The sequence below is a fragment of the Trichomycterus rosablanca genome, chromosome 1 (assembly GCF_030014385.1).
Source record: "Trichomycterus rosablanca isolate fTriRos1 chromosome 1, fTriRos1.hap1, whole genome shotgun sequence".
Classification (NCBI taxonomy): Eukaryota; Metazoa; Chordata; class Actinopteri; order Siluriformes; family Trichomycteridae; genus Trichomycterus; species Trichomycterus rosablanca.
The window spans coordinates 74,701,020-74,712,950 of NC_085988.1; positions in this window are offsets into that span (position 1 = coordinate 74,701,020).

The following is an 11,931-nucleotide window of genomic DNA, read 5'->3' on the forward strand; positions in this document are numbered from 1 at the left end:
ATGCAAAGATAAAAGAAATCAGTGATTATTCCTCAGTGATCACTTTTGATTCTTATCATTATGGTCTCTTTTTTTAAAAATAAACTTCAAACTTGTTGGCTGAAAAACTTGCAGTCCAAAGAAGTGCTTTGTGACCCACCTCCTACCCCTAATCATCTGCTTCTTTGAGGCCTTCACACTGTTTTTGGGGAGGTTTGAACATAACTGCATTTGTTAAAAAGGTCACTATGTTTCAATTCAACACAGAGCAGACAGAGGTTTAACACTGTGACACACTCACCAGCTTAATAACAACAACCCGTTTAAAATCCTAAAAAAAGCAGTTAAGACCTAACTGAAGATTTGTGTTATGAAACATAACATGTTATGTGACTTTACAGATGCTACTAATGCTAATTATTAAAAGGCATGGTTGCCTGACTCATCATTGCTATCAGAGATTAACACTGTACAAGAAAAGTGTGACAGATCATCCTCTTTCTCATCAATAATGTTCCTGGCATTGTCTGCTAGGATCAGGCTGGTACAGGGAGAATAAAGTGTTTTGTTCAAAATAATGGAGCCCATTGTCCCGGACAAGGCGCCGCTTTCAGTCACCCACTCACCAATCAAGTCTGTCAGTGTTACAAGTCACCCACAACCACATTATAATAGCAATGCCAATCAGACAATTAGAAACTGTCCAGAATCTATACAAACCAATGTGGTAATATGCAGTGAGCACATTAAAATTTATTATTTTACTGTATGTCATAACAAGGGCGAAGGAGAAAAATAGCAACGTCACAGGTACTTCACCATTCTTAACAGACATGATTAAGTTTTTTGTTTGGACACAAACTGCTATATTCTGTCCTACTCGACCATAATATTAAGTTATCTACCACAGTGGTCCCCAACCTTTTTTGCACCACGGACCAGTTTCATATAAGATATAACTTCACGGACCGGCGGGGGTGGGAGTATTTAAAATAAAATCTTAAATAAAAAAGCTTTTTTCGATGCAACGAGACGCTGCTTTCACCTCGGGGTGATATGAAACGATAAACACCCGTGTGTTGGAAATGGAAGCAGTGTTTTTATTGCTGATGTAGCAATATCTAATTATTTATTATTTCTGTGCGGCCCGGTAATAAATGACCCACGGACCGGTATCGGTCTGCGGCCCGGTGGTTGGGGACCACTGCTCTAGCAAACCTGCTACACCAATTCTGTAAAGGACAATGGTTGCTTAGCAGTTAAAGTACTAGCACTGCCTAGTTTTCACTAGTTGATCACTGAACAAAGGACTTAACCGTCATCTGTATTCACATATTTAATTTACTTTGGGTAAAAGTATAATGTATAAATAAAATGAAAATACAACAGAACACAGTGATTTGTAAACTGCCCTTAACATGTTTAATTAAGACACATCAGAAAGGGATATTTCATGTTTTGAATAATCAACTTTATTAATATAATGTATGTAAATGTATGCTCATTCCTACGTTGATGCCTGCAACACACTTCAAAAAGTTATGTGAGGGGAAATGTAAGACTTTAAACAAAGTTCGTGAAATGATCATACTTTCAGCATGTAAACAGGTGAAAGGGTAGCATATAATGCTAATTTGATTGGGTATAAAGAGTTATAATCAAAAGAATCAGCTATGACATGGTGGTGGTGTGTTAGTGTGTGTTGTGCTGGTATGAGTGGATCAGACACAGCAGAGCTGCTGGAGTTTTTAAACACTGTGTCCACTCACTGTCCACTCTATTAGACACTCCTACCTAGTTGGTCCACCTTGTAGATGTAAAGTCAGAGACGATCGCTCATCTATTGCTGCTGTTTGAGTTGGTCATCTTCTAGACCTTCATCAGTGGTCACAGGACGCTGCCCATGGGGCGCTGTTGGCTGGATATTCTGGTTGGTGGACTATTCTCAGTCCAGCAGTGACAGAGGTGTTTAAAAACTCCATCAGCACTGCTGTGTCGGATCCACTCATACCAGCATAACACACACTAGCACACCACCACCATGTCAGTGTCACTGCAGGGCTGAGAATGATCCACCACCCAAATAATACCCGCTCTGTGGTGGTCGTGGGAGAGTCCTGACCATTGAAGAACAGCATGAAAGGGGGCTAACAAAACATACAGAGAAACAAATGGACTACAGTCAGTAATTGTGGAACTACAAAGTGCTTTTATATGGTAAGTGGAGCTGATAAAATGGACAGTGAGTGTAGAAACAAGGAGGTGGTTTTGATGTTATGGCTGTATATTTTATGGTAAGTTAAAGCTAATGGCAACATCCATTTGGCTCTTCGTTGGTAATTTATTAGTATATGGTAAAGTATATGTAGTAAATGGGTGTTAATTTGAACTTAACTGGTTTGAACTTCATGTTTAACATAACACTTCCATGTTTCAGCACACGAGGGAGCCAGTGGCTTTCCTAAAAACGTTCATTTTGGAAGTTTCCTTGCTTCTTCACAATACGAAAGAAAGTAAGCAACTTGGCATTCATGGAAGGTCAGCTAGAAGGAATCTTTGACTGAAAATGTTTTTGGACAAATGAATAAAAAAATAAACTGAAAAACAAGTGTCTTATTTTCTTTGACAAAAAATGAAAGCTTTATTAAATAGTACGAATGTTGTACCAACATTAGGCTACACATGGGTAGTAGTGGGATGGTAAATAGGTGCTTTACTGCATCAGGACCTGAATAACCTGGTGTTTATAAGAAAACTGGAATAAGAAGGAATAAAAAGGAATAAGAAGAATGCTGGGTTATCTATCTGTGAACCTGACTCTAAGACTTAATTGGATTATGCTGCAAACAGCACCAGTGTCTTTGGGACCTAGGTTAAAAACGAGTATAAGGGGGACCAACACAATAGTAGGAAGGTGGTCATAATGTTATGCCTAATCGGTGTATGTTGAAATTACTGGAACTAGGTTAAGAACTGTCATGGTGAACTTAGCACATGAAATGTGGTCAGGGAGAGATGGCCTGGGAGAGAGCTGAAGTTACGTTCTTTTCAGAAATGCTGTTTATTTATTTATTAGGATTTTAACATCATGTTTTACACTTTGGTTACATTCATGACATGAGAGGTATTAACTGGTTACACAGGATTCACAGTCATGGACAATTTAGCATCCTCCATTCACCTCACTTGCATGTCTTTGGACTGCGGGAGGAAGCCGGAGCACCCGGAGGAAACCCACACAAACATGGGAAGAACATGCCAACTCCACACAGAAAGTACCCGGACCGCCCACCTGTGGATTAAACCCAGGACATTCTTGCTGTGAGGCGACAGTGCTACCCACCACCGTGCTACCCCCAGAAACTTTGTTTGTTTGTTTGTTTATTAGGATTTTAACATCATGTTTTACACTTTGGTTACATTCATGACAGGAAATGGTAGTTACTCATTACACAAGGTTTATCAAATTACAAGGTTATATTGAACACAGTCATGGACAATTTAGTATCTCCAATTCACCTCACTTGCACGTCTTTGGACTGTAGGAGGAAGCCGGAGCTCCTGGAGAAAACCCACGCAGACACGGGAAGAACATGCAAACTCCAAACAGAAAGGACCCAGACCGCCCCACTTGTGGATTGAACCCAGGACCTTCTTGCTGTAGGGTGACAGTGCTACCCACCACAGTGCCACCCCCAGAAACTTTGTAAACATTGTAAACAGGTAAGCCCACCTGTCTATGAGCTAACGTTAAGATAAGTACCTGTAGTTTTCCTTAAACAAATAATGTTTTACAAAAATGTTTCATTGTGTAATTGTTTAATGATCTAAAAAATAATAATTGTGACAAATATACAAAACAAACAATATAATATAATCAGTAGGAAAACAGCAATTTATTTTTACACAACTGTAAATTTCAGTCTGGACCGTGAATGAAAAGTCAATATGTGAATTATTGTATTAAAAGTACATAAAGAGTACAGTTGGTTGTGTGGTGCTCTTTTTGTACTCAGACACACGAGTCTCAGCTCGCATCTCAGCATGTCTGCAAGATATCTCATTTTGGATGTCAGCTCATCATCTAAAACTTGATCCCGGCAAAAAAGAGCTGTTACTTATTCCTGGAGATCAATCTCCAACCCAAGACATAATCATCTGATAATGTACGAAACCTTGGTGTTGTCCTAGATAACAAGCTGACTTTCTCTCTTCATGTACCCAACATGACAAGATCGTGCCGGTTCCTCCTCTACAACATCAGGAAGATTTGTCCATTTCTCTCCATGGAAGCCATTCAGATTCTTGTCCAGTCACTTGTAATCTCACGGTTAGACTATTGCAACTCCCTCCTAGCAGGTGCTCCCATGTCCACTATTAAACCCTTGCAACTCATCCAAAATGCAGCTGCTCACCTGGTTTTTAACCAACCTAAACACTGCCACATCACCCCACTGCTGCGTTCTCTTCACTGGCTTCCTGTAGCTGCCCACGTTTAGTTTAAAACACTGATGCTCGCCTACAAAGCCAAACATGGACCAGCCCCAAGCTACCTTCGAGGTCTAATCAAACCCCGCTCTGTACCACGCAACCTCCGAGCCACTAATCTTGCTCGACTTGACCCTCCACCTAGAACTCAGGGAAGACGAGCATCAAAGTTCTTCTGTCCGAACATCTGAGTCTCTTGCTGTCTTCAAAAGATGATTAAAAGCCCACTTCTTTACTAAGCACTTAAGCTGACATGTGCTTACTAATGCTCTTATTTATTTTTTGCATAAAAAAAATTACTTTGGCCCTAACAGGGTTTCAGCAGATTTGTGTTCTGGGACTGTTGTCTACGTAAACTAGAGTAAGGTAATGTTTACTATGGAAGCACTTTTGTAAGTTGCTTTGGATAAATTAATTGCTGAAAATGTAAAAGTAAACAATGTATTTTAATACAAGTGTAATTTATTATTTACAATTTTTTATGAGTAATGAAAATAATTGGCTCACACCACTTGCAGAAAATTAAGTTGTGGGATGTAACCCTCCGATTAAAAAAAACTCTTTTATTAGTATTCAAAAGTGAAAATTAATTTATTTTAACTGCTCTGATCATTAAATGAAGAGATGTGTAGCTTAACCCTACAAGTAAAATGAATAAGATGCTTAAGACTGATTTGACAGCTATGCTTCTGAAGAGTTAAAATTTGTGCATTCTAGTTTCCAAGGAAAATTCAACCAAATCGCAGCTGCCAAGCTGTGTGGGTGAATATTATGTGACTACATTTATTTGTAGAGCTTTAGAATGTTTCACATTGCCATTTTATCACTACTGCTTTGAATGTGTAGGCCTACTCAGACTAGATATAAAATATTTTTTTTGAAAAATCAGCTCCTGTAAGCAACCACTTAATAAGATACTGAAAAGAGTGTTAAGTGTGCAGTTAATTAATTTTCAACATACAGCAATAATATATAGAATAATTTATGTAGCTTCAACAAAACTGCTCATATACACTGATCAGCCATAACATTAAAACCTCCTCCTTGTTTCTACACTCACTGTCCATTTAATCAGCTCCACTTACCATATAAGAGCACTTTATAGTTCTACAATTACTAACAGTAGTCCATCTATTTCTATACATACCTTCTTAGCCTACTTTCACCATGTTATTCAATGGTCAGGTATTATTGAGGTGGTGGATCATTCTTAGCAATGCAGTGACACTGACATGGTGGTGGTGTGTTAGTGTATGTTGTGCTGGTATGAGTGGATCAGACACAGCAGCGCTGCTGGAGTTTTTAAATACTGTGTCCATTCACTGTCCACTCTATTAGACAGTTGTACCTAGCTGGTCCACCCTGTAGTTCTAAAGTCAGAGATGATCACTCATCTGTTGCTGCTGTTTGAGTTGGTCATCTTCTAGACCTTCATCAGTGGTCACAGGACGCTGCCCATGGGACGCTGTTGGCTGGATATTTTTGGTTGGTGGACTATTCTCAGTCTGGCATGGACAGTGAGGTGTTTTAAAACTCCAGCAGCATTGCTGTGTCTGATCTACTCTTACCAGCACAACACACACTAACACACCACCACCATGTCATTGTCACTGGCTCTGCAGTGCTGAGAATGATCCACCACCCAAATAATACCTGCTCTGTGGTGGTCCTGTGCAGGGGCGATTTAATGCACGGGCTTACCTGGGCTTCAGCCCAGGGGCCCCGAATAATTGAGGGCCCTGGATTGGCTGTTTTATGTTTTATTTATTTTGCTAGTTATTTTGGTTAATAAGAATGGGGAAGCTTACAAACCAATGATTTTGTAAATCATTTACACGTTATTCATATTTCTGACTGTTGATTGGCTAGATAAACTCTAACGAGCTGCTGTAATTCTGATTGGTGGTTTCAATTAAGCAAAGTGAACGTTAGAGCTAGTGTGTAAGTGACATTCAGCTCAGCCAATCAGAAAGCAGCACCAAGTTTATACACGTGTGTTTGGACGTTCTGTAGTTAGTTCGTTTATGAGACTCGCCTTATGGTCCCAGCATTCAAGTTTGGGTTCTGGAACTAGTCGGTCTAAAGTGCTGTAACGCTCATTGAAGTCCTGACTAAACAGTCAAAGTGACTCTACTCTGTCGTGTGCCTTTATTCCCACACCTTCACCACCGCACAGCAAAAGACCCGTAACATCCCCACCGGACAGCGGCTAGGTGAGCCGACCCTCTACAGTAGCAAGTGGCTAATGCTAGCGGTAAAGTGCCGCGATAGCGAAAGTAAAAACACGACAATATTTTCGATAAGTAAAATATAAAAATAACTAAAACACAATGAAATATCAGAATACATGTAATCACAATACACAGTGAGTGCATAGCAAGGGATTTTGAGAATCTGTGTAACCTACTTAACGTTAGTAGACCTATATATACAGTGTATCACAAAAGTGAGTACACCCCTCACATTTCTGCAGATATTTAAGTATATCTTTTCATGGGACAACACTGACAAAATGACACTTTGACACAATGAAAAGTAGTCTGTGTGCAGCTTATATAACAGTGTAAATTTATTCTTCCCTCAAAATAACTCAATATACAGCCATTAATGTCTAAACCACCGGCAACAAAAGTGAGTACACCCCTTAGTGAAAGTTCCTGAAGTGTCAATATTTTGTGTGGCCACCATTATTTCCCAGAACTGCCTTAACTCTCCTGGGCATGGAGTTTACCAGAGCTTCACAGGTTGCCACTGGAATGCTTTTCCACTCCTCCATGACGACATCACGGAGCTGGCGGATATTCGAGACTTTGCGCTCCTCCACCTTCCGCTTGAGGATGCCCCAAAGATGTTCTATTGGGTTTAGGTCTGGAGACATGCTTGGCCAGTCCATCACCTTTACCCTCAGCCTCTTCAATAAAGCAGTGGTCGTCTTAGAGGTGTGTTTGGGGTCATTATCATGCTGGAACACTGCCCTGCGACCCAGTTTCCGGAGGGAGGGATCATGCTCTGCTTCAGTATTTCACAGTACATATTGGAGTTCATGTGTCCCTCAATGAAATGTAACTCCCCAACACCTGCTGCACTCATGCAGCCCCAGACCATGGCATTCCCACCACCATGCTTGACTGTAGGCATGACACACTTATCTTTGTACTCCTCACCTGATTGCCGCCACACATGCTTGAGACCATCTGAACCAAACAAATTAATCTTGGTCTCATCAGACCATAGGACATGGTTCCAGTAATCCATGTCCTTTGTTGACATGTCTTCAGCAAACTGTTTGCGGGCTTTCTTGTGTAGAGACTTCAGAAGAGGCTTCCTTCTGGGGTGACAGCCATGCAGACCAATTTGATGTAGTGTGCGGCGTATGGTCTGAGCACTGACAGGCTGACCCCCCACCTTTTCAATCTCTGCAGCAATGCTGACAGCACTCCTGCGCCTATCTTTCAAAGACAGCAGTTGGATGTGACGCTGAGCACGTGCACTCAGCTTCTTTGGACGACCAACGCGAGGTCTTTTCTGAGTGGACCCTGCTTCTTTAAAATGCTGGATGATCTTGGCCACTGTGCTGCAGCTCAGTTTCAGGGTGTTGGCAATCTTCTTGTAGCCTTGGCCATCTTCATATAGCGCAACAATTCGTCTTTTAAGATCCTCAGAGAGTTCTTTGCCATGAGGTGCCATGTTGGAACTTTCAGTGACCAGTATGAGAGAGTGTGAGAGCTGTACTACTAAATTGAACACACCTGCTCCCTATGCACACCTGAGACCTAGTAACACTAACAAATCACATGACATTTTGGAGGGAAAATGACAAGCAGTGCTCAATTTGGACATTTAGGGGTGTAGTCTCTTGGGGGTGTACTCACTTTTGTTGCCGGTGGTTTAGACATTAATGGCTGTATATTGAGTTATTTTGAGGGAAGAATAAATTTACACTGTTATATAAGCTGCACACAGACTACTTTTCATTGTGTCAAAGTGTCATTTTGTCAGTGTTGTCCCATGAAAAGATATACTTAAATATCTGCAGAAATGTGAGGGGTGTACTCACTTTTGTGATACACTGTACATAGAGGGGGGCCCAAAATTATTTTTTGCACTGGGGCCCATGAGCTCCTAGTTACGCCACTGAACTCTGTTGTCTTGCGTTGTGTACTGATTTTATGAAAACTATACGTGGGGGCCCACAACCAGTCGTAGCCCCTGGGCCCACAGACAGGTTAAATCGCCTCTGGTCCTGTTGGGGTCCTGACCATTGAAGAACAGACTAAAAGGAGGTTAAACAAGTATGTAGAAAAATAGATGGACTACAGTCAGTAATTGTAGAACTACAAAGTGCTTCTATATGGTAAGTGGAGCTGATAAAATGGACAGTGAGTGTAGAAACAAGGAGGTGGTTTTGATGTTATGGCTGATCAGTGTATAAACTGAAATTATATTAACTAACCAAGCCAACAGTATACCAATACATCACACAATACTTTTCCTTAATTTTATTTCTCAGAAACTGTAACTGTATATAATACATAAAACAACAAAACCAATTGGGACACCATGTTGATCTCTATAGAATCTTTATTAATGCTTACAAATCAATAATAGTCTGTCTGGTAAGATCAAAACCAGGCTACTAATGCTTAATCACTGATGTTGGGTGATGATGTAGCAGATCAGAGACCGCAGTATGTTGATGGATGATTAAATCAGTGTCCACAATGTATCTGTGCCTTGAGGGAAAAATCGTTTGCTTGCTAAGCTTCACTTTACTATTAAATTTAAAGTACTAGAACTACTCTGTTCTTGTTTTTCTGTTTGCTTTTGTTTTGTACTGTACTGTTAATAGGGGAGCTGTAGCCTAGTGGTTAAGGTACTGGTCCAGTAATTAAAAGGTTGTTGGTTCAAGCCTCACAACTGCCAGGTTGCCACTGTTGGGCCCTTGAGCAAGGCCCTTAACCCCCCTTTACCCTCAATCCATCCATCCATCCATCCATCCAGGACGGCACGGTGGCTAAGTGGGTAGCACCGTCGCCATACAACAAGAAGGTCCTGGGTTCGATCCCCAGGTGAAGTGGTCCAGGTCCTTTCTGTGTGGACCTGATGAATCTTGTGTAATGAGTAACTACCGTTTCTGTCATGAATGTAACCAAAAAGTGTAAAAACATGACGTTAAAATCCTAATAAAAAAAACAAAGATAAATCCATCCATCCATCTATCTATCCATCTATCTATCTAAGCTGTGCTGTAGCACAAAATAAACACCCCCACAGAAACAACGGGTATGCCACTGCAAATAACATATAAAAAATTTCTACAAGACTTCAACAATGAATTCCAATTTTCCATTTCCAATCTGCATTCCAATTTTTATCAAAGGTCTTCATTGTGGTTAAGGTCAGGACTCAGTCAAATATATACGTACTCTGGGCCAGTCGAATTTGTCCTTGTCAAATATTTATTCACTCATTCATTCTCTGTTTTATATTCATTGTCTGTCGCGTGGGTTTGATTCATTGGGTGGAAGGCAGGAAACACTCCAGACAGGTCACCAGTCCATCACAGGGCACTCATCAAACACAGCAAACTATTTTTATAGACCTCACAATTCTCTAGGTCTACAATACAGTCGACCCTTGAGTTACGAACAATTTACCATACAAACATTTCGGGTTACGAGCGATCTTTTTCAACTTAACGTATGAACAAATTTCTGAATTTAAACCGAAATTCGCGAAACACGTGACATCACGAACAAGTTGACTCCGAGCGTCTCTCTCTCTGTATATATACAGTGAGTGAACATTCGCACAGCGGACAGTGTTTTTCCAGTGTTTTCAATATTAAAATGTCCCCAAATAAGGTTCAGAGAGAGCGCAGAGCTGAGAAAATAAAAAAAATCTATTACATTTGTTGTTGTATAATTACTCCTGCCAGTAGCTCTCACTGTGTATCAGACAGAGGGGACAGTGAGTGAGAGAGAAGAAGGAAGTCGCTGAGTAAAGTATTCTTTCTTTCGTGCAATTACATCTACAAAATACAACACTATTGAAATAAAGAAGGAAATAATAGTGAAATATGAGAGTTATTGTTGTTTCTGGTAGATACATTTTATATAAAAAGAAGGAAATGTATTATGGTGTATGATACAGCACACGTACTGTACTGAAATGTGGTGTGTGTTTTTTATGTACAGTACTACTGTGTATTTTTGTTTATTATTGCTTATTACAGCAATGTCTATTCTATAATTTAAGATTTAAGGGAAAATATACTTGTATTTATAACAAAAAAGACAATGTAAGATATTAGAAAGGTTAGGTAAGGGGGTGGTTTGGGAGGTCTGGCACGGATTAATTCTATTTACATTATTTCTTATGGAAAAAATAGGTTTAACTAACAAACATTTTGACTTAAGAACAGCCCTTTGGAACCAATTAAATTCGTAAGTCAAGGGTCTACTGTATTGCATGTGGATACGCAATCCACAAAGTTACACAATACTTATAATAACATTGCTTTCAGAGGCAACCAAGTACTTGGAAGATCCATTTTGTGCTGAGCTGTTGCTTATTCTAGATGTTTATACATTGCAATAACAATACTGGAGCAGAGCAGCTCTGGTAGGGCAGAGATCTGATGAACTAATTTGTTGAACAGTTCTATATGGTTGTATGTTCTTGTATTTGAAGTTTGCATGGCTGTATGCTCGATTACTTGCACCTGTTAAAAGTGCGGCTGACAAATCCACTTATTAAAAGGGCTGTCTAATGTGTGTTTTATTTTTTCAGACATTACGTAAGCGTAACTTGGGTGCTTACAATGCATGCTTGACAGATTTGGCATGTGATGAACAAATGGTGGAGTACTTATATTTCACAGGATCTTCAATGTTCCCTAAGTGTAGTAGTATCATGCAGCAACAACAACCAATAAGCAATGCGTACCTCTAAAACCCCATTGCAAGTGTCAGTCAAATAGTGTAATTGGGCCTAATAAAGTCTGCGACATTGATAATTTCCTTGAAGACATGCTCAAGTTTCCCAGAAAAGCTGGTACAGACTGCCTTAATATTTAATTGCAGGGATATTTAACAAGGGAATAGTGTAATAAGACTCTATGGTGTATCATGCAGCTCATGGAATAACAGTTACAGTCTACATTTTAAATGATTTTTTAATTTTATACTTTTTTCGTGTAACTTTGAGCACTTACATTTTCAGAATGACAGCCTCAATTTTTATTTAAAAATAACTTCTCTGCTGAAGTCATAGCTGAAATGAATCATCATCTGTTACTAAACCAAGACATATGCTCCCAGCAGTTGGTTTAAGTAGAATCCAGCTGTAAGTCTTTTAAGCAGGCATGGAATTACCTGCGGCAGCCATCTGTGAATTTAACCAGGACAAAGCCGGGAGCGGATTTTGCACCCTGCCAGTAGGGAAATGTCCAATGGCAGATGA